Raw genomic sequence first — 23,379 nt, forward strand, 5'->3', positions numbered from 1 at the left:
AAGAGGAAACAAGAACAGGATTACTCTCGGAGAAATCTACTAGATAATCACATTTTATGTGATCTTTCCACTTAGCATTTAAATGGCTCCTATATAACCTCCAGGAAATTCCTTTGAAGGCCTAAAATAAAAACTATGAGGCCAGCTGGGATAAAGACAAAAGCTGCATTCAGACAGTTAGTCTTGGCTTGGGAATTAGAAATGTAAACATATAAGAGATCCCCTGTGGAAAGCCATCAGTGACTTCCCAGATTTGCTGAGAACCCACCTTGTGCAAGTTGCTCCATTGGAGTCCCAGAATATAAGTGTGTCTATGAGCTTGAGACTGAGGAAATTACATATCAGCCAGCCACTAAGACAACTCTTCTTGCTATGTCTACACTTTAATTTTGGATCTTTGCTTTAATAAATGTTTAGCATTAGAAAGAAGAAGGTCTGTTAATCTCATAATTTTAGTATCCCAAAATAGCTCAACATGATTAATCACAGCAATAAATTGCTAAAAAAATGATGATGGATCATTAAAAAGCAGCAAGTTAGAGGAAAAGTGTCTCTGAATAGGAGTGCCTAGTAGACAGGTGTTTGGAAGATTTTCCTATCCTTATGGTACTTCACGTGGAGAAGAAAGAATTCCCCCAGACTGTCAGATTAATTAATTTGCTGGGACAAAAACATAAGACACATTACAACATTGTTAAAACAGAAACCTAAAAAAACAAAATAGAGGGGAGTATTCTCTCCATGAATGATATTAAAGCAATGTTCTGCAGAGATTAGGAGAAACAGCAAGGGGCAAGCTCAAGTTTTATGAAATCATTTGAAAATAAATTTCCCATTGGTCTGGTTAAAACAGAATTCAGTAGTTTCTGAAACAGGAAAGGCTGACACAATGTAATTTAGTGTGAAGTATATGTCAGAGCCAAACTGGAATAATCAAAGAATGCCATTTTTTTCTGTATCTCCTCTTTTTTTTATTCTGTTCCTATTCAAAAGTTTATTTTGTTTTTAACCTCTACCTCCTTTAATCTAGTCTCTCTTTTATCATCCACTCACCTTTATATTATGCCCTTCTCCTTCTGTTTCCCTAGTGGGAAAGTTCCATTTCAAAACACAACTGAATGTGTATATATTCTTTAATCTTTGAAGAAATTCTGATGAGTGGGTAGTTTAAGCATTTCCCATTACCATTTTCAATTTTCCCTTCCATTTTATTTTCATTTTTTTAATTGTTACATTTTTATGACTTTATTTTATTTTAATAACAAATTTCCATTTAAGTTTTCCAAAGTCATATGATTCATGGTGTATCTCTCTCCCTTCTTCCCTCCTCCCTCTCAGGAACTGACAAGCAATTCAATCTAGGTAATACACATATTATCATGCAAATCTAGATTATTCATTTTTGTAAGTGAATAATCTTATAAAACCCAAACTCCAAATCATATACCCAAGTAAGTAAGTAATAAATCATATGTTTTCATCTGCATTTATACTCCAATAGTTCTTTCTCTACAGGCGGATAACATTCTTTTTCACAAGTCCCTCAGAATTGACCTGGATCGTTGTATTATTGTTAGTATCAAAATTTATCACATTTGATCATTCCATAATATTTCAGTTACTGTGTATAATGTTCTCCAGGTTCTTCTTATTTCAGTCTGCAAGAGTTCACATATGTCTTTCCAATTGTCTTTGAAATCATTCTGTTCATCATTCCTTATAGCACAATAGTATTCCATCACCATCATATATTTTGTTCAGCCATTCCCTAATTGAGGGACCTCCTTTTAGTTTCCAATTCTTTGCACCTCAAAAAGTGCAGCTATAACTGTTTTGCCTCCCTTTTTTATGTGAGAAAAATTTCTCCATTCTACCAGTCCTTTTTCAGTGCATCCTTCTCTCTTGAATATTTCTATTTTGGGGGGAGATCATTACATCCATGCCCTCTGTATATGTAAATTCTTTTCAGCTACTCAAATAATCATAAAATATTTATGATTTACATGTATTGATTTCTCATATAGGAATATAAAGAGTTTAACTTTAATGAGTCTCTTATGACAATTCTTTCAAGTTTACCTCTCTATACTTCTCTTGAGACCTGTTTTTGAATGTCAAATTTTCTACTCACATTTTCTTTTTTCACCAAAATGCTCCAAATGTCTCTATATCATTAGATTTCATCCATTTCCCCCTAAAATATTATATTCAGTTTTCTTGGGTAAATGATTCTTGGTTTTATCCTAGGTCCTTTGTCTTCTCAAATATCATATTTCAAGCTCTCTACTCCTTTACTGAGGAAGCCATTAGTTCTGATAATGATCCTGACTGTGACTTTATAATATTTTAATTATTTCTTTCTGGCTGCTTGAAGTATTTTCTCTTTTACCCAGAAGCTCTAGAATTTGGCTATAATATTCCTTGAGAGTCCTTATTTGATCACTTTCAAGAAGTGGTCAGTGGGTTTATTCCATGCCTATTTTACTCTGATTCTTAGTTATCAAGCAAGTTTTCCTTAATAATTTTTCAAAATATTATGTTTAAGCTCCTTTGGTGATGGCTCTCACATAGTCCAATAATTTAAAATTATCTCTCCTTGATCTTTTTCCCAGTCAGATGTCTTTTCAAAAAGATATTTCACATTTTATTCTATTTTTTCATTGTTTTGATTTTGTTTTATTGTTTCTTGATGTCTCACGGAGTCATTAGCTTTCACTTGCCCAATTTTAAAGGAGTTCTGTTCTCCAGAGAATTTTTAAAGTGCTTCCTTTTTCTTTTCCATTTGGCCTCTTCTTTTTTTTATAGTGTCCTTTTCTCTGGTGAATTTTTGTGTCTCATCACTTAGGCCTATTTTGTTTTTTAAGATGTTATTTTTTAAATTTTGTTTTGTGCCTCTTTTGCCAAGCTCTTCATTCTCTTTTCATAATTTTCTTCCATCACTCTCATTTCTCTCCCACTTTTTCCCTTTATTTCTCATCTCTTTCTTTAAGTCTTTCAGACATTCTTGTTGAGCTTGGATCTTGTTACCATTTATCTTTGAGATTTCTTTTGGAGAAATTTTTACACTGTTATCTTCTTACTTTGTCTTGTTCTTCCCTACCTCTGTAGCAGCTTTCCATGGTTAACATTTTGTTGTTTGCCCATTTTTTCAGTCCATTTCCTGACTCTGAAATTTATGTTAAAGTTGGGCTCTGTTTACCTGGGGTTAGAGATGGGGAACTGTCCCAAACTTCAAGCTTTGGTGCTACTATTTTCAAAGCTATTTGTTCCAACAAGGAATTATCCAGGGAGAGGCATAGTCACTGCCCTCTTGGTCTGCACTCTGGTCTTTACCTAGGAAGGGGCCTGATCCCCTTCAGCCATCAGCTTTATCACTCTCTTTTTCTTAGAATTCTGAGCAGGGTCCCTGTTTCCTTGTGACTTAATAGCAGCACTCTTCTCTGCCATGGAACTGTGACCCAGAAATCTGTATGGGCAATAGAGTTGTCAGTCAGCAACAGCTGTACCTAGTGCCAACAGAGTTCCCTGACCAGTTGTCCAACCCCTTTTCTACCTCTGGGTTGAAAGGTCCAGAAGCTGCTGCTGCTGTTATATCCTTTATCATTGCTGTAGACTGTAGGGACTCCATGTAGGTTTGCACCTCAGTGTTACAAATTTTTCTTGTCAACTTCTTAAGTTTTCTTAGAACAGAGAAATATCTTACCCTGACCTTTTGCTGTCTCTGTCACTCCAAAATTTGATTTGAGATATTGTTTTAAAGTTGTTTATGTGGGAATGTTGAAATAGTTATATTTTTTGAAATCCTTCTTTTACTTCAATCCAGATCAAAAAGAAAGGGAGAAAATAATTTATGCCCATTGATTAGATATCTAACAAATTCATCTCCATATTTGCTTATCCATATAGCTCATTAGAATACACATTTGCATACTGAATTCACCCAAATGTTGTATTCAACCAAAGCAAATTAGTTCCATTTTGTAGGAAAGTTCCCATGTTTGCTTCAGTGCTCATCTTTCCGGCAGCAAACTATATGAGTGGCAAGTGGCAAATAATTGATCACCTTGCTTTTGAGTTCCTGCTTAGACCGGCAATATGGGCTGTAATGCAGTTAATTTGCTGTTCAGATTACATTTTCATTACAGGGATCAGTGATATTTCCAAAGGGTTTTACTCGTGGTAGAGGAAATAGTGTGTGTGGGGGGAGGAGTTGGTTAAGAAAATAGTCTTGAAGTGGGAACTTAAAAAAATATCAAAATGTATATTAAGGTCAGAGGAAAATTATCACTACTAATGGAAATTCTTAGCTTTCTCAAAGAATGAAAATAGGCAAAACATGGCTTTTCCCATTGTTTCATTGAATTTGGCAACTACTTTCTGTTCTCTTCGTAGTAGTAGCATTGGTCATCTGAAGAAATAACTTTGTAGACTTAATGAATAAAAATGGAATGTTCCTAGTATGGTAAAATTTATCCCTGAATATAAAGGGAATTTTGTTTTAAGTCATTTCATAGAACTAACATTACTTCCATCTAACTCTAAAAGTAGACAGATCATCTAAAACTTTCAATTGAAAATATCAAGCACTCCACTGTGGCATACTCTACATATAGGCACATTGTTTTGCATTTAAATATATATAGCTTTTAAATTTTAAATGGTTATATAAGAATCCATGGCAGCAAAGAAATTAGATTGGGAAGTCAAGTGAGAAAACAAGAGCAGACAAATATATTAAAATGGCATTTTTCGTTTTTAGCGTCTCAAATATCCACCTGGAATCCAGAGTAAATTCACAGATGGGCTGTGCCCAACATGGCATTTTCTGAAATGCCAAAGTCCATGGCAGAATGTTGAATAATTGAGCTTTAAAAATATCAAGCTTGGTAATAAAAAGGTAATAAAGAATAAAACATTTGAAGGAAGCAGAGAACTGCCAGTATTATCTTTGAAGAAGCAATGAATATCTAGGAAACAGTTCCTAAACAGATTTAGAAATCCATAAATCTGATTTTCTTAGAGAATATTGGCAGTAGTGCAGCCTATTCATTCCCTTTCATAGTAACTTTCCATGAAATTGATGTAAATAAAATGTAGGGAGAATAAAATTTTTAATGATTACTCATTGCTGTAATGATGGGGAGTTCATCAATTGAAGTTTGTTAGTATGAGATCAACTCTGCTATAGCATAGTTTTCTAGGGTGGAAACAAAATGGCACAGTATCAAGAAAATAACATAACTACTACCCAATCACAACTCTATCATGGGTCAAAAAATCCAAGAAAAAATATTACAATGAGTGATGTTTCTAGCTCAGGTCAGTATGTAGTGAGACAGAAACTTTAGGACATCTAGTGGCTAAAATTGTCACTTCAAATTCAAAAACAAGTTCTGCAAGTGATCCTGAGAAAGACCTTAATATACAAAGAAAAAGAAATTTTAAAAGTACAAGATTATTCTGTACCCACCAGAAAACTCAGGAGGGAATGGAATAATGTATTCCAAAGAATAGAGCTCTGAACATAACCCAGACTGACCTACTCTGAAAAATTTATATGAAAAAAAAAGTCAATAAGAAAGAGGTATTTCAAACATTATTAGAATAAAAATGGAATCTAAAGAGATTATTTGCATTTTTAACATCCAAGATTACAGAAATGCAAGAAGAATCAATGAATGCAGCAATCAAAATCAGTAACAAAGTGATAACAGAGAAAATATGAAGAGAATCATTTCTAAATTTAGAAAAGAAAGTAGAAGTTAAGGTGAGTTAGCAATGAAAAGGCAATGTTAAGGCATTGTGGATAGAACCTAGTGGTACACTTCCTACAGATTAATCAATGTTTTTGTGGACTACATTATAAAATAAGAGGGTGCATGTAAATGGATGTGTGGGATGTTCATTGGTAAAATCAAGGGCTAGCAATGAAGGGAAAGTGACTTTTGTAGTGTCAAAAAGAGAATAGTCTTCAGAAGAGTCAATGAAGAAAATGAAGGAAGGATTAAAAAAGAGGGTGAAGAAGGGAGGAAAGTCCTACTTTTTTTGGCAGGGAGTTCCACTCTTGAATGAGTGAAGGGAGATCTTTTGTGAGGGGAAGAGATTTTAAGACAAATGGGGCAAAGAAGGCTAATAGGTGTGGAGGGCATAGAGTAGTGGTTGACTGCATACTTGAGGTTCTGGTACAGGGAGAGTCTTACTATGACAAAGAGTCATCTATAGGAATGGGCATTCTTCTGGGAGTGAGGGAAAATAGAAAGGTAAATACACAGGGCAAGCTCCACAAGATAGTCCCAGAAACTGCCTAAAGAGGAAAATCTTTTATGGATGCCTCAGAAATTTTGATTTCATGAGGAATACAGAGAACTGAAAGAAACTAGATAATTCTAAGGGTTATGAGTGAACAGAAAAAAAATATGGATAATGAAAAGAGAACAACTCTCTCAGATAGCATAGGAGAGGAAAAAGGAATCTGCTTAAATGAGAGGGAGGGAAAGGAAAGAAGTATTATATAATCAAATAAAAGTAGAAAAGAAAGCAAAACTAATAAGCAAAGTCTAATAAGGAAAAATAATAGGAAAAAAGGGGGGAAGATTGTGGGTCAAGGGGAGAGATCCAATGGGAATGGGGTGTCCCATAAAAAAGATTATGCTAAATCAGAACCAACCAGAAGACATAAAAACAAATGATCAGAACATTATGCACAAATGTTTTCTAACAAAGCTGAGACTATAGAGGAATACCTTCAAAAATATGAGATACCAAACTGTCAGAAAACCAGACAGAGATGTTAAATAACCCTAAAGGATAAAACTTTTGGTCCTGATGGAGCCTCAGGAGAATTCTATATACTTGAAAGAACAAGTAGTATCCAGTAAAAATTATTTTTAAAAATTGAAAAAAAAAGGGGGGGGCAGCTGAGTAGCTCAGTGGATTGAGAGCCAGGCCTAGAGACGGGAGGTCCTAGGTTCAAATCCGGCCTCAGACACTTCCCAGCTGTGTGACCCTGGGCAAGTCACTTGACCCCCATTGCCTACCCTTACCACTCTTCCACCTATAAGTCAATACACAGAAGTTAAGGGTTAAAAAAAATTGAAAAAAAAACACTTTCCTAAAATACTTTTATTTAGCAAATATAATCCTAATACCTAAGCAAGAGAAAGATAAAATATAGAATGAAAACTATGGCCTAATAACATTAATGAATATTTACTCAATAATTATTTTTTTAAAATCCTGCTAAAGACTCCAGCTATTTACCTAAAGAATGATAACCAAATTAGCATTTACAGGAGGGACTCAAGTTAGTTTTAACATTAGAAAAATTATTACCATAATTGATCATATTAAAAATCATAATACCCCAAAACTACATAATCATCTTAATAGATACAGAAAAGGCCTTTGACAAAATATAGCCCTCTTTTCTGATAAAAATCCTACAAAGTATAGATATAGAGGGGCATTTTTATTTTTAAAGCATCTCAGTAAAATCAAAAGTAAGCATCATTTGAATTTTAGATACAATAGAAAATTTTCAATAAATTCAATAAATATGAGTATGATAATGTATAAAATATCTGGGGTTTGATTTACCAGCACAAAGAAGATTTATAAGGATTCATTCACAAAACCTATCTTAAAGTAACAAATAACTTAAAAAGCTAGAGGAATCAATGATAATGACATGGTCTGGCCAGTTTTTAGAAATGAAAATATTATCAAAGTTAATTTATACTTAGGTGTTATATTAATCAAATTATCAAAAGGATATTTTATAAAACTCAACAAAATTCATTTTGAAAAACAAAAAATATAGAATAACAAGAGAGATCTTGAAAAGAAATAGGGATGAAGAATAAAAAATACTTACTATTTTTATAACCTAAAACCATATTATAAATCAGAAGTCATAAAAAAACTATTTGATATTTGTTAAAAAAGAGAGAAAAATCAGTGAAACAGACTAGATAAAGGAGAATAAGAAACAATAAATTTAAATAATCCAATGTTTGATATGAAGTGAAAAATAAATTACCTAGGGGGAAAAATACTCCCTATCTGATTTTTTTATAACTGCTCATAAAATTGAAAAGCAGGCTGCCAGCAATAAGATTTAGACCAATGCTGTACACTATTCCATAATACAATCTAAATGGATATCCTATCTTAATATAAAGAACAGAACATAAAAAATTAGAAGAGAAACATGATATACCTTCACAGTTATGAACAAAATATATGCATTCTTACCCAAACAAGATAAATAAGCAATTACAAATGATGAAACAGATGATTATTAAATTATTATATTTAATATTTATTAGTTATTCAAATTATCAAGTTATATAAAATTATGATTGTACAAAACAGAAAATCTTCTACACAAACAAAATTCAATGCACTTCACATAAGAAAAGAAGATGCTGAATGGGGGGAATCTTTTTCAAAAAGCCATTCCCCTAGTAGATAATTGTCAATGTATGTGAACAGTTTTCAAAAAAAATTTAAACATGTTGATGATCACAGGAAGTGCTCTAAATAATTATTAATATGAGAAATGAATGTAAAAACAACCTTAAGGTCTTAATATATGCTGTGAGAAATGATGCAGATGATGAAAATCATGAAAAGATCTAAATTAATTAATACAGAATGAACCATAGCCAAGAAAACAATATACACAACTGTAACAACACAAATTGAAAGGACAACAATAAATCAGAAAATGAAAAGTGAATACAAAAAAATTATAAAGTTTCAGCACAAATCAAATGATGATATGTGGATATGCTTACAGCCTTTACTGAGGTGAGAGGAGCAGAGTTGTTACACATTGCTGAAGATTTTGGACTTTTTCAATGTATCAATCATTTGTGCTATTTTTTCCTCTTTTAAAAATAGTGTTTGTTATATTGTTTAGCTCTAGGGATAATTATTATTATATAAGAAACAAACCATGAATAAAAAATAATTGAGCCATGAAAAACAATGAAAAAAAATAGCTGTTCTGTTGCTCACTCAGTTCCAGGGTACATATCTTTTGAAGTCTGAGGAAGGAACCTGTGGAATTCCAAGGTGAAAAAAGGCCATGAGCTAAGGTGTGTACTATGTGGAGCAAATTGTGAGACTAATGATTTATGTGGATTAATTCTAGCCTCCAGCCCTGTCTGAAGATAGTGCAGTAACCTTGGCAAGAAACTGGGTCCAAAAGAGATCTCTGAACCTACAAAACTTCCCAGTTGGAGGTTAGTGACTGAGTACACCTCAGTCACCTAAAATCCAAATAGATAAAAGCCTATAGGTTTTTTGCTCAGACCCAAACTTGTCAGAAACTTGGAAAATTCAGACAATTAAGGATGTGATCAGACTTTGCCTAGGTCAGACCGCCTTTAAAGCACTAAATGCATGTGGATTTCCAGCTTGCATTGCCTCTGAGATCCTGGAATAAAACAACATTTAACACTCCAAAACAGGATTCTTAAAATTAACCGAGATATTCTCTCAAGAAATACATGCAACCTAGACCTAAAGTAAAGTCTAAAGTCAGGAAATAGGCTATAAGAATGGGCAAAATAAAAAAGAATACCACCATAAAAAGCTATTATAGCATACTCAAGACACAAACTAAAAAAAAAAATAAATCCAAAACATATATAGACAGAGCCTAAAATTTAAAACAAAACAAAACAAAAAAACACAGTTTGGATGCAATTTCAACTAGAAAGTTGAATGAGAAAAATAAAGGGAAAAAATTGAGAAGAAAGTGATCTGGAAGGAAAAAACAAAAAAAAAGAGAATTAACATGCTAGAATGAGACATGTAAAGCCTTACCCAATAAACAAACTCTCTGAAAATTATAATGGAGCAAATTAAAGCTAACAACTCAATGATACAATAAGAAATGTTAAAACAAAGTCAAAAAGTTGAAATGCATAAAGGAAAATAAGAGGTATTTCAGAAGAAAACAACTGTTTTGGAAAACAGTCTTTCAGGAAATAATGAAAGTTACTGAGATCACTTAGAATAAGGAAGAAAAGTAGAAATAGAAGTAACTCACCAGTCTTCTCATGAAAGAAAACCAATCCAGATTATTCAAGTAAAAAAAAAAATACTGCAATCATAAAGAATTAAATTCCTGAGGAGCCATTGTTAGAACAACACAGGAGGAGAGAAGAACGAATTACGAAGCAGAATCAAATGATGTTACTTACCAGCAATACACTTGAAACAGAGAGAAGCACATGAGTTTAAAATAAGATCCTGGCTCAAAATCTATTGTACTTCAACTAAAGTTAAAAGCCTTTTCTGTTAGGAAAGTTCTTTATTGTCCCCATTTTTAAAAAATCAAGTTAAGATTGAGAGGTATAAAGTGATTTTTCCAGGATTATATAAAGTGATTTTTCCAGATTTTGAATTCAAAACTATAACACTTAGGTTCAATAAAGAAATGTAATGAATACAAGATAGAAAACAAAAACATTCTTACCTCATACCTAACAGATTGGATAACATGGCAACAAAGGAAAATGATAAATGTTGGAGAGGATATGGCAAAATTGGGACATTAATGTATTGCTGGTGGAGTTGTGAATTGGTCCAACCATTCTGGAGGGCAATTTGGAACTATTCCAAAAAGGCTTTAAAAGAATTCTTGCCCTTTGATCCAGCCATAGCATTGCTGAGTTTGTACTCCAAAGAGATAATAAGGAAAAAGACTTGTACAAAAATATTTATAGCTGCGCTTTGTGGCAAAAAAAAAATTGGAAAATGAGGGGATGCCCTTCGATTGGGGAATGGTTGAACAAATTGTAGTATCTGTTGGTGATGGAATACTATTGTGCTAAGAGGAATAATGACTGGAGGAACCACATGTGAACTGGAACAACCTCCAGGAACTGATGCAGAGTGAAAGGAGCAGAACCAGGAGAACCTTATATACAGAGATGAACATAATGGACTTCTCTACTAGCAGCAATGCAATGATCCAGGACAATTCTGAGGGACTTATGAGAAACAACACTATCCACATCCAGAGAAAGAACTGGGGGAGCAGAAACACAGAAGAAAAACAACTGCTTGATCACATGATTTGATGGGGATTTGATTGGAGATGTAGTCTCTAAACAATCACCCTAGTACAAATATGAATAATATGGAAATAGATCTTGATCAATGACACATGTAAAACCTAGTGAAATTGCGGGTTGTCTATGGGAGGGGAATGGAAGGAGAGGAGGGAAAGAACATGAATCATGTAACCATGGAAAAATTTTCTTAATCAATTAAAAAAAAGCCTTTGAAAGTATTCATGATCTCAGATGTAACAATAAAAACATGGCATTATTTTAAAAAGATAGAAAAACTGCATTTTGAAAAAAGGTTATCATAGACAATGAATTAATATCAATAACAAAAATATATGCCCAAATAAGGCAATATATAAATACTTAATGGAAAAATTTAAATAAGATACAGGGAGAAATAGAAAGTAAAAATATAATAGTAGGGGACTAATGCTTCTAAACAAATTTATTCTTACTCCTAGACAAATGAAAACAAAAAGCAAATAAGAAAAACACCTGAAATTTCTTTATATAGGTTAGAAATGATAGTCCTTTGAAGATTATTTAATGGAAATAGAAAGAAAAGTACAAAGGAAGAGGAGCCGGGTTAAGATGGTGGCAGAGTAAAAAGCAGCTGCTTGACCTCTCCTAACCCACACATATAGGACTCCTCAAGAAGACATAAAAACTAATCCAGAGGAAGTAAGGGACCCCACACAGGGCTCAGCATTGAAGGTACGTGGAATCGGGGCATTTCCATGCTGTAAAGGGGTGAAACAGCTCTCACGAAAACACAAGCAGAACAACCCCACACCACCTACAATGCCAAAGCCAGTGCACAAGAATCAGAGCAAGCTTGGGGCACCCATTAAGTTGCTGGCAGCTCACCAGGCCTTGTTCCTGAGAGCAGCAAGACTTAAGACCCCCTAAGAGGCTAAAGAACTAATGAACTCTGAACACAGACCCTGAGCCCAGGAGCAGGTGAAGGGGCTGACATAGGCACGGGATAAGATGCAGACGAAGGGGCTGATTCTGAGTGCAGGAGAGGACCTTGAGTGGGGACCCAGTGCTGAGAGGTGCTTGACTGTGGAAGCAGCTCCCTGAGACTGTTGAAGGAGCTTCAGGCAGAAGAATGAGCAAGGAGAACACCAGGAGGCTTGTCCCAGAACAACTAGACTTGAGACCTCAGGAGCATAAAGAGCATAGACAGATCCTGGGCTCGAGCATAAAGCTGAGAGGGCACCCAGCTTACAATGGCAAGCCAGAATCATCAGGAAAACCAGAAGAGAAAGATGAAGAAGAAAAAACCTTTAACACTACAATTTTTACACAGAAAAAATCCAGACAACAGAGCAAACAGCAGAGGAGAACAAACAAGTAACCATATCCAAACCTTCCCAAAACAATGAAAACGGGTCACAAGGTCTTGAAGAGTTCAAATCTGAGATCATGAGAAAGATGGAAGAGATCTGGCAAGAAAATAACAGTTTAAAAGGCAGAATTTCACAATTAGAAAGTGAGGCAAGTAAATCAAAGACGAGAAATGACCAGATTGAAAATGAAAACCAGTCTCTAAAGGCTAGAATTGGGCAATTAGAAAAAGATGCCCCCAAATCAAAAGAATTAATAAGCAACTTGGAGACCAAAATCAAACAACTGGAAAACAGATCAGACCAAACTGAAAAGGAAAATCCAAAGCTTATAACAGAAAACTAGTCTCTAAAGACAAGAATTGGGCAAGTAGAAGCCAATTATCTATCAAGACAGCAAGAGCAAATAAAACAAAATCAAAAGATTGATAAAATAGAAGGAAACATGAAATATCTCAATGTGAAACTGACAGATCAAGAAATCAGGTCTAGAAGAGACAATCTGAAAATCATTGGTCTTCCTGAAAAAGCAGAAATTAATAGAAATCTGGACTCCATACTAAAAGAAATTATTCAGCAAAATTGCCCTGAAGTTCTACAACAAGAGGGCAATATAGACACTGAAAGGATCCATAGATCACCCTCTACACTAGACCCAGAAAGGACAAGCACCAGGAATATATAATAGCCAAATTCAAGAGCTTCCAAGTAAAATAAAAAAAAATCTTAAAAGAAGCCAGAAAGAAACAATTCAGATATCAAGGAGCACCAATCAGGATCAACACAGGATCTGGCAGCCTCCACACTAAAAGACCGCAAGGCTTGGTATATGATATTCAGAAAGGCAAGAGAACTGGATCTACAACCAAGGATCACATACCCATCAAAACTGACTATATTCTTCCAGGGGAAAGTTTGGGCATTCAACAAGATAGAACATTTCCAAGCATTTGCACAGAAAAGACTAGGACTAAATGGAAAGTTCAATATCCAACCACAAAAATCAAGAGAAATATGAAAAGGTAAATAAGAAACAGAAGAAAAAGTAAGAAAACTCATATTTTTTTTTAAATTTGTCTCTTTAAGGGCTTCAATAAGATCTAATTATTGGTATTCCTATGTGGAGAAGTGTTATGTATAATTCTCTGTAGTGAACTCTGTTCACCACTATAGTATTCACTATTATAATAATTAGAAGAATTATTCATAGGGAGAGGTTGGAATACTAAATGGTCTAAGATGATATGGGGGGGGTGGGAAAGGGGGTTGAATAGGAGAAGACACCAAGAGAATCTTGAAGGAATAAGAAAAATAGGATATTCTATTACACACAAAGAGGGCATGGGAAGAGGAAGGGATGAATACTATTATAAGAAGGAGAGGAAGAGAGCATTAAGAGGTAATATTTAAACCTTACTCTCAGTGTAATTAACCCTGAAAGGGAAGAGCAGCTATATCCATTGGGATATAAAACTCTATCTAATCCTACTCAGAAAGTCAGAAGGGATAAACCAAGGGGAGCAGGGGAGTGGGGAGGTCAAAAAAGGGAGGGGAAAAAAGGGGAAGAGAATTCATTAGGCCTTTAAAAATAAAAAGAGGGAAATAATAAGGGAGGGGGTAAAAAGGGAAGTAAATCAAGGGAGGGGACAAGGGTTACTGGCTTAAAGCAAACCACTGGTTTAAAAGGAAATAGTGTAAGAAGAAGGGGTAAAACTAGGGGAGGACACCAAAATGTCGGCAAATACACAACTGATAATTATAACTCTGAATGTGAATGGGATGAACTCATCCATTAAACAGAAGCAAATAGCAGAGTGGATTAGAAACCAAAATCCTACCATATGTTGTCTACAAGAAACACATATGAGGCAGGTAGACATACACAAGTTTAAAGTAAAGGGCTTCAGCAAAATCTTTTGGGCTTCAAATGGGAAAAAAAAGGCAGGAGTGGCAATCATGATTTCTGACAAAGCCAAAGTAAAAATAGATATGATTAAAAAAGACAGGGAAGGTAATTACATCCTGATAAAAGGCAGTATGGACAATGAGGAAATAACTGCTCAATATGTGTGCACCAAAAGGCATAGCATCCAAATTCATAAAGGAGAAACTGGTAGAGTTCAAGAAGGAAAAAGATAGTAAAACCATAATAGTGGGAGATCTAAATATTCCTCTTTCAGATCTAGATAAATCAAACCAAAAATAAATAAGAAAGAGGTAAGAGAGGTGAATGAAGTCCTAGAAAAATTAGATTTAATAGATATGTGGAGAAAAATAAATAGGGACAAAAAGGAATACACCTTCTTTTCAGCTGCACATGGTACATTCACAAAGATTGACCATGTAATAGGGCATAGAAACATAGCAAACAATTGCAAAAGAGCAGAAATAATAAATGTAAACTTCTCAGATCATAATGCAATAAAAATGATAATTAGTAAGGGCACCTGGACAGGCAAATCAAAAACTAATCGGAAATTAAATAATATGATTCTCCAAAACCAATTAGTCAAAGAAGAAATCATAGAAACAATCAACAATTGAAGAGAATGACAATGATGAGACATCCTACCAAACTCTGTGGGATGCAGCCAGGGCAGTACTCAGGGGGAAATTTATATCCTTGAGTGCATATATTAACAAACTAAGGAGGGCAGAGATTAATGAATTGGGCATGCAACTTAAAAAATTAGAAAGAGAGCAAATTCAAAATCCCCAGATGAAAACTAAATTAGAAATACTAAAAATTAAGGGAGAAATTAATAAAATCGAAAGTAAAAGAACTATTGAATTAATAAATAAGACTAGAAGCAGGTACTTTGAAAAAACAGATAAAATAGACAAAGTACTGGTCAATCTAATAAAAAAAAGGAAAGAAGAAAACCAAATTGACAGTATCAAAGATGAAAAGGGAGACCTCACCTCTAATGAAGGGGAAATTAAGGCAATCATTAAAAACTAATTTGCCAAATTATATGGCAATAAATATAACAATTTAGGAGATATGGATGAATATTTACAAAAATATAAACTACCTAGATTAACAACAGAAGAAATAGAATACCTAAATAATCTCATATCAGAAAAAGAAATTGAACAAGCCATCAATGAACTCCCTAAGAAAAAATCACCAGGGCCTGATGGATTCACAAGTGAATTCTATCAGACATTCAAAGAAAAACTAATCCCAATACTACACAAATTATTTGATATAATAAGCAAAGAAGGAGTCCTACCAAACTCCTTCTATGACACAAATATAGTACTGATTCCAAAGCCAGGTAGATCAAAAACAGAGAAAGAAAACTATAGACCAATCTCCCTAATGAACATAGATGCAAAAATCTTAAATAGAATACTAGCAAAGAGACTCCAGCAAGTGATCAAGAGGATCATCCATCATGATCAGGTGGGATTTATACCAGAAATGCAAGGATGGTTCAACATTAGGAAAACCATCCACATAATTAACCATATCAACAATCCAACAAACAGAAATCACATGATTATCTCAATAGATGCTGAAAAAACCTTTGAGAAAATACAGCATCCATTCCTATTGAAAACACTGGAAAGTATAGGAATAGAAGGACCTTTCCTAAAAATAATAAACAGTATATACCTAAAACCATCAACAAGCATCATATGCAATGGGGATAAATTAAAAGCCTTCTCAATGAGATCATGAGTGAAACAAAGATGCCCATTATCTCCTCTATTATTTAACATTTTACTAGAAACACTAGCAGTAGCAATTAGAGAAGAAAAAGAAATTGAGGGTATTAAAATAGGCAATGAGGAGACTAAGCTATCACTCTTTGCAGATGATATGATGTTCTACTTAAAAAATCCTAGAGAATCAACCAAGAAGCTTGTAGAAATAATCAAAAACTTTAGCAAAGTTGCAGGATACAAAATAAATGCACATAAATCATCAGCATTTCTATATATTTCCAATCCATCACAGCAGCAAGAGGTAGAAAGAGAAACACCATTTAAAATCACCCTAGACAATATAAAATACTTAGGAATCTATCTACCAAAACAAACACAGGAATTATATGAAAACAACTACAAAACACTTTCCAAAGGAGTAAAACTAGATCTAAACAATTGAAAAACATTGATTGCTCATGGGTAGGACGAGCTAACATAATAAAAATGACCATTCTACCCAAATTAATTTCCCTATTTAGTGCCATACCTATAAAACTACCAAAAAACATTTTCACTGAATTAGGAAAAACTATAACAAAGTTCATTTGGAATAGCAAAAGATCAAGAATATGAAGGGAAATAATGAAAAAAAATGTGAAGGAAGGTGGCCTAGCAGTACCAGATATTAAACTATACTATAAAGTAGCAGTCTTCAAAACAATATGGTACTGGCTAAGAGACAGAAGGGAGGATTAGTGGAATAGACTTGGGGTAAGTGATGTCAGCAAGACAGTATATGATAAACCCAAAGAGCCCAATTTTTGCAACAAAAATCCACTATTTGACAAAAACTGCTGGGAAATTTGGAAAACAATATGGGAGATATTAGGTTTAGATCAACATCTCACACCCTACACCAAAATAAATTCAGAATGGGTGAATGACTTGAATATAAAGAGGGAAACTATAAATAAGTTAAGTGAACACAGAATAGTTTACTTATCAGATCTCTGGGAAAGGAAAGATTTTAAAACCAAGCAAGAGTTAGAGAAAATTACAAAATGTAAAATGAATAATTTTGATTATATAAAACTAAAAAGCTTTTGTACAAACCAAAACAATGTAGCCAAGATCAGAAGGGAAACAACAAATTGGGAAAAAAATCTTTATAACAAAAAACTCTGACAAGGGCCTAATTACTCAAATATACAAGGAGTTAAATCAGTTATATTAAAAATCAAGCCATTCCCCAATTGATAAATGGGCAAGAGAAATGAATAGGCAATTTTCAGGTAAAGAAATAAAAAGTATCAATAAGCACATGAGAAAGTGCTCTAAATCTCTAATAATTAGAGAAATGCAAATCAAAACAACTCTGAGGTATCACTTCACACCTATCAGATTGGCTAAAATGAATGAAGGGGAGAGTAATGAATATTGGAGAGGATGTGGCCAAATTGGAACATTAATGCCCTGTTGGTGGATTCTGGATGGCAATTTGGAACTATGCTCAAAGGGGTATAAAAGAATGCCTGCCCTTTGATCCAGCCATACCATTGTTGGGTTTGTACCCCAAAGAGGTCATAGATAAAGAGACTTGCATTAAAATATTTATAGCCGTGCTTTTTGTGGTGGCAAAAAGCTGGAAAATGAGGGGATGCCCTTCAATTGGGGAATGGCTGAACAAATTGTGGTATAGGCTGGTGATGGAATACTATTGTGCTAAAAGGAATAATAAACTGGAGGAATTCCATGTGAACTGGAAAGACCTCCAGGAATTGATGCAGAGCGAAAGGAGCAGAGCCAGAAGAACATTGTACACAGAGACTGATATACTGTGGTAAAATAGAACGTAATGGACTTCTGAACTAGCAGCAATGCAATGACCCAGGACGATTCGGGGGGACTTATGGTAAAGAACGCTACTCACATTCAGAGGAAGAACTGCAGGAGAGGAAACAGAAGAAAATCAACTGCTTGAATACATGGGTTGATGAGGACACAATTGGGGATCAAAACTACTACACCAATGCAACTATCAACAATTTGGAAATAGATCTTGATTAATGACACATGTTAAAACCAGTAGAAATGCATATTGGCCAGGGAAGGGGGGTGAAAAGGGGTGAAGGGGAATGTAAGAGTATAAATCATGTAACCATGTTAACTTTTCTAAAATATAATTAATAAATGTTAAAAAAGAAAGAAAGAAAAGTACATTTTTAGCTGTGTATGACTCCTCTACAAAAACTGACAATGTATTAGGTTATTTTAAAAATCTCACAAATCTTTACAACTCACAATGCAATAAAAATTTTATTTAATCAGGGCCAATTGAAGAAACAATCCTAAATAATAGGTTAGTCAAAGAACAATAATGGAAAAGAATTAAAATCTCATTATAGTAAATGACAATTAGAAAACAAAACCTCAAATTTGCGGGATATCAATGGCGTAGTTAGGGGAATAAAAGAAAGCCCAAATAAATGATTCAAGAATGAAAATTTTTAAGCCTCAGAAATTAAAAACTGTTAATAAAACAACAAAATTGAAACACTGAAAATCAGAGTGGAGATTGACAAAACTGATTCAATACAACAAGTTCAACACTTTTTTTTTGGATAACAACGCTAAGAATTAAAAAAAAAATAAACCGGATGAGGGAGAGGGATAAAAGAATCTACATTTATATAGGTTTCAGGACAGCTAGTTTGTGTAATGGATAGAGTGCTGGGCCTGGGAGTCAGAAAGATTCATCTTCTCAGTTCAAATCTGACCTCAGACATTTATTAGCTATATGACCCAGGGCATGCCATTTAACTCTATTTGCCTCAGTTTCTTCATTTGTAAAATTAGTTGGAGCAGAAAATGACCCACTATTATCTTTGCCAAGGAAATTCCAGATGAGATCACAAAAAGTTGGGCATGACTCAATATGTGAGTTATGTACTTTTTATAATTACTTTCTCATTGGTTCTTCACAACCCTGAAAGGCAGGTGCTATTATTATTCACATTTTACAGTTGAGGAAATGGAGGCAAACTGAGGGTAAGTGACTTAGGGAGGGTAGAACAGTCCGTATCTGAGGTCATATTTGAGTACAGGACATCTTGACTCTAGGCCCAGCACTCTACCACTCTGCTGCCTCTAGGGTAATTCCATTAACTAACTTGATTGAAAATATAAAGAAGAGAACAAAATTACCAATATTAAAAAGGAAAAAAAAGGAAATTCATAACCAATGACTAAAAAAGAAAAGGAATTATTAAGAATATTTTACTTAATAATATGCCAGCAAAACTAATACTTAAAATGAAATGGATGAATATAAAAATATTAAAATTAGCAAAAATAAAACATATTCAGATTTAACAGAACAAGAAATAGAGGGGCTAAATCACTCTACTTAAGCAAAATAATTTGAATGAGTCAGGAACAAACTACCAAAGAAAAACAATTCAAAAACCAGATGAACTGGCAAGCTAGAATTTGATGTATGGTTTTATTTTCCTCCTGAATGCAATATATGGATTCTTTCTTTTGTTATTTTGTTTTCTGTGTATAAAAATTCCATGTACTATTAATGTATTACTTCTTGAACTATGATGTTCATTTTTTTTTCATTTTTGGCCTTCCCATTTTCTTCTGGGAGATCTATACTACTTAAATTATCTCTATATATAATGTCTTTGAGATAATTTTTTCCCTTTAGAGATCATGTTTCTATTAAAGTTATTGCTTTTTCCCCCCTTTTATATTGTTTTCTACTCTAGTTTATTTGCATATTCTGTTATGTATTCTCTCCTTTGTTTCTTTGGTGAGGTTTGTCACTGTACCCTCAATTTTTTTTGCATCTGTTTTTGATAATTATTTCTGCTCTGCAGATCATAAATTTTAATCAGGATTTTAATTTTTCTTTTAAACCAATATTCTGCTATGTTCAATGCTCCCTTGAGAATACATAAAATGCTCTGCCCTTATTTATTCATAGATATTTGGTTTCATTCACCTGATCTGGAGTCCACATTCATTTCTTTTATTAATCTTGCCTATTTTATATGATTATGTATGATATCTATGATAGATAATGTGTCATAATCTCCTTGCCAGTATTTTATTTAAAAATTTTATACTAGTATTCATTAGGGAAATTGTTCTATAGTTTTCTTTCTGTTTTTGCTGGATGGATATCAGAATCATATTTGTTTCATAATGTAAAAGGGAATTCTTAATCCCTTTCTCTAATTTTACTGGGAACTTAGAGGTCCTTTTACCATAGAGATGTGGAAAGATATACCAGCCCACAGAGAAAGGCAGTATAAACCTGAGAGACAGGAAGCGAGGTAAGAAGGGGAAGTAAAAGGCCAGTGTGAGGACTGAGAGAGGCTTTTTGACCTTTTTTGGGTTGGTGATTAGTTGGTGGCTGGTTGCTGGTGAGCGGAGCCAAAGGTGGGATCAGCTGGACTTTCTTCCATAGGCAGTGATAGGTACTTATAGATAGTTATAAGGTTGCTAGTTAGGTATTAGGCAATTTATTTCTCTACCTCTTCTTATATTTCTCTCCTTTTTACTATATACTCATTAAAACTAAAATCGTTAAAAGCTGCTCTCTTATTTTGTCAAACTCCCAATTTAACCCTTACAATAAAAAGAATATGTTTGTTTTTTTTTAAGTAATGGGAAAGCAAGGAAGGTAGGTCCTTAAAACTCTTCACTTCTGTTTTAGAATCAACACTGAGCAAAAAGTATATGCCTTTCTATTCATATTCAGTTTTTTTCCAAAGGTCTATCATATCTAACTTTTAAATCCTACTCACCTCCTTAATTTCTTTCTTGTTTATCTTTTAGTTAGATTTAGTTCTGAAAGGGAGAAATTAATGTCCTTCACTAGAATAGTTTTACTGTATTTCCTTCTGTAACTCCTTTAACATCTCCTTTAAGAATTTGAATGAGGAGGAAACTAAATGGCTCAGTAGTTTGAGAGCATTAGTTCAAATCTGCTCTCAGAAATTTCCTAGCTGTGTGACCCTAGGCAAGTCACTTAACCCTCACTGCCTAGCCTTTCCTGATCTTCTACTTTGGAATTGATACATGCTATTGGTTCTAAGATAAAAAGCAAGGGCTTTTAAAAAATTATTTGTATACTATGTCATTTTGTGCTTATATGTTTAGTACTGATATTACTTCATTGTCTATGATACCATTTATCAAGATGTAGTTTCCTTCCTTGGCTCTTTTGATTAGATTTATTTTTTTTCTTTTTCTGAGATCATTATTGTTACCTTTGTTTTTTTATATTTCAGCTAAGCATAATAAATTCTGTATCAGCCATTTACCTTCACTTTGTGATTATCTGCTTCAGATATGTTTCTTGTAAAGATCATACTCTGGTGTCTGCTTCCTTTTTCCAATTCATATTTACTGTTATGATTTCTAATTTTATATTTCCCTCCACCCTGCTTTCCCAATTTATCCTCCTCTCCTTTCCCCCCCTTTTCACATGCTTTGCTTCTGAATACCACTTACACTAATTCACTCTCTTCTATCAGACCCTCCTACTTTGTCTCATCTCCCTTCCTTCCTATTTCCCTATAGAGCATGTTAGATTTACAAACCCAACTAAGTGTGATTATTATTCTTTATTTGGGACAATTACAATTAAAGTGTTGCCTCCTAATCTTTCCTATATGATCACTCTTTTGTGCCCTCTTATGTTAGATAACTTACCCCATTCTACCTTTCCTTCCCTGTGAGAAAGAACACTATCCACATCCAGAGAAAGAACCATGGGAACAGAAACACAGAAGAAAAACATATGATTGATCACATATTTCAATGGAAATATGATTGTGGATTTTGACTTTAAATGATCATTCTACTGCAAATATGAATAACATGGAAATTGGTTTTTAACAATGATACATGTATAATCCAGTGGAACTGCTTGTCAGCTCCAAGAGGGGGGGAGAGAAAAAGGGTGGGGGAAAAATCAGGAATCATATAACCATGAAAAAATAATTCTAAATAAAAATATAAAAATAAAATAAAAATAAAAAGGCTGCTCCCAGGGGAAAAAAAAGAAAAAAGCAATAGGAGTACCAAGTAGTCAACGTGTTACCTTGAACACAAACTCCTAGCTTTGACATTATCTGTTCTAAAAAACTGCTAAATTAATTTTTATTGCAGTAATCCTGATCTACTCTTGTTTTTTTCTCTTTATCACTGTTCTGGTGAGCTATAAAATTTGGATGAGTAATCATTTTATTTATCTCTGAACCCTCATGCCAGGAAAAGTCCTAGTAGTTATAGAACTCTCTCCTCTCTCGCTTCTCACACCCCTTTCTCTTTTTCTCTATCTTTCTGTCTCCTCTCAGTGTTTTTTCACTTATTGCAATTGTCAATTACATTTGAGTAATGAAACACGCAGTTCAGTAATAGAATCTGGTAATGTTACCCAGCTTGACTTAAAGAACTGCAATTTTAGAACAAAGGCAAAATAGAAAACAATGTAAACTTAAGAAATAGAGATTTGGAAAACAGACATCTCAAAGATGTAAGAGAATGGAAGTGAATCAAGAAATGGGAAAGTGAGGAACCACAGGTTCTATTCTTAGAGAATAAATGATGCCAGTTTCTTTGAGTTGGTTCAGTGTAGTTCTTGGAAAGTCTGTTGATAGACCTTTTTTGATGCCTTAGGTTTTGCTCCTCTGCTATGGCACTTTAAGGGTGGCAGGAATTCTGCAGCTTGCCCCAGGAGCCTCAATACAGTAACCTCTAGGCCCCTCAGTATACCTGTGTACATTTTCCATACTATTTTCTTCTTCAGATTTTCTTTCCTTTTATCATCTATTGGGAGAGGGGTAGAGATTCTAGATTATTAGTCACAAAATTTCAACGGTTCCCCGAGACTTGAATAGAATATTGGGGAATTTTCTAACCATCAGAACCAATTGTTCTCCATTGTCCTTTTATATGTACAACTAAGGATATTGCACAACACTGTGTCCTACGTTTTATTAGAGGTACAAATTCCCAAAATCAAAATAGGTAGAGTTAATGCTTGGTTGCAGGCTCAGATAAGTTTCCTACAGGAAGAAGCATTTAAACAGGATGTTCTTGCAACAGATGAAAACATGGAAGTTAAGAACATTATAAGTGGAAGGAATGTGATGAGTCAATGAAGAGAGGTAGGAAAGAATAGTTTAGAGTATTCATGCGTAATAATAGAGATGAGCTGGAAAGTATCTCCCCTCTAATTGAGTTCCTTATGCTTGTCTCAGGAACAG

This window comes from Gracilinanus agilis, chromosome 6, assembly GCF_016433145.1.
Source record: "Gracilinanus agilis isolate LMUSP501 chromosome 6, AgileGrace, whole genome shotgun sequence".
Classification (NCBI taxonomy): domain Eukaryota; kingdom Metazoa; phylum Chordata; class Mammalia; order Didelphimorphia; family Didelphidae; genus Gracilinanus; species Gracilinanus agilis.